At 42.7% G+C, this 1412-nt stretch overlaps 1 long non-coding RNA gene across 1 annotated transcript in view; it reads left to right on the top strand.

Annotated features, from left to right (window-relative positions):
• Positions 1–1412, top strand: part of LOC138019807 (uncharacterized) — a 42380-nt gene extending 40968 nt beyond the window's left edge. Inside the window, exon 4 of the long non-coding RNA XR_011126237.1 lies at positions 1036–1412. This is a non-coding gene — a long non-coding RNA (uncharacterized lncRNA). The remainder of the gene's footprint in view (positions 1–1035) is intronic.

Here is a 1412-nt window from a genome sequence, read left to right as displayed (position 1 = left end):
TTTATCTGATCTGATCCAAATTGAGCTGGTCAAAGGACCTTTAAATATCGTATAATTTTTAGACTTTGGCACTGCATGGACCCCCGCTCCGCAATCTCTGCAAACAAAACGTCCTTCAAATGTTTTAAAATGGAAATTAACAGCTAAGTTACTTCCTGCTTTCCTCGCTATTTGTTAATTACTTATTATTCTCATAAACTTAAGGTAAAGGTGAAAATCTCTCTAAATAACAATACAAATACGAAGCGAATTTGGCACGAATAGCGATAAAGCTATAGCACAAACACTAGTCAATTGACGTGTAAGCCTGACCGGTTAGAAGATCATCGCTTTCATTTTGGATAATATGTATCAAGGGAAATTGTACCGTGTGTAACTACTGTCCATAAATAAAACAGAAATGTTGAAGAAGTTATGAAATTCCTCGTGTGGAATAGAATGGTTGGTTTATAACGATTTTTGAGTGGTTTCCGTCATGGGGAAGCCGGATATCTGGCTGATGACTTATTATGTTATGCGATCTCAACGATAGAAGGTAATGTAAAGCGTACAATCGGCGACAAAACTTAGTTGAGACAAAACAGTCCCAAAAGTACTTTTTGCGGGAACCCTTCCCTCCTCCCCCCTACATCAATGCTTGTGGCCGCTGTTGTTAGGGTCGTAGGCAACAGAAGTAACACAACATTGTCCCGGGAGGAGAGGGGGAGGGGGAACTGGCCCCAGAGGGATAAGAGTGTCTCAACAATTGTGACGCCTATTGTAGCTTTGCAATAACCTGTTTCCTCGGATTTTTTGATCAATAAGGTTTGATGGTCCCCTGCCAACGACTCGGTGTTAGTTGGTCAAAACTACACATTTTTGAAACCTTGACTCATTTATTTTATGATCTAAAGAATATGGCATGAAGATTGTGACTGTACCTTCAGCATCGCAACACTCTGCATTCCGCCGTGCCAGCGGCAGGAAATCTTGTCTGATTGGGAGTGGACAGACTGGAAACCGAGCAGCTAATCAGAGCAGCAATTGCTACCGAAGGTTGGGAGAGGAGGTGGGGTATTTCCTCAAGCTAGCTGGAATAAGTGCTACAATCACTGCGTTTCGTGTCTTCTTCTGCGAGAATACCACAACAGGCAGCGTGGATCCGTTGCATGATCATTCTGATGCAAACCGCGATCATATTACATAAAGGTATTTTTCAAAACTGGCAAAGCAAATGCAGTTGTTGGGTTCTCGGATCGGGAAACCCGCTTTACAGCAGGCATCCCATATACTAATGGCAGAGAGGCGGGTTTAGGATACCAACGCACTATGGCCCGTGCCGAGAGTATAGTAAATCACTTCCACATTGTGGTTGTAAACCTCGACCATGTTTTCTGGTGCATAAAGTTAATATTGGCTGGAATGCATCCAAA

Source organism: Montipora capricornis, chromosome 10, assembly GCF_036669925.1.
Source record: "Montipora capricornis isolate CH-2021 chromosome 10, ASM3666992v2, whole genome shotgun sequence".
Classification (NCBI taxonomy): domain Eukaryota; kingdom Metazoa; phylum Cnidaria; class Anthozoa; order Scleractinia; family Acroporidae; genus Montipora; species Montipora capricornis.
This window is presented reverse-complemented; position numbering and strand designations above follow the sequence as displayed.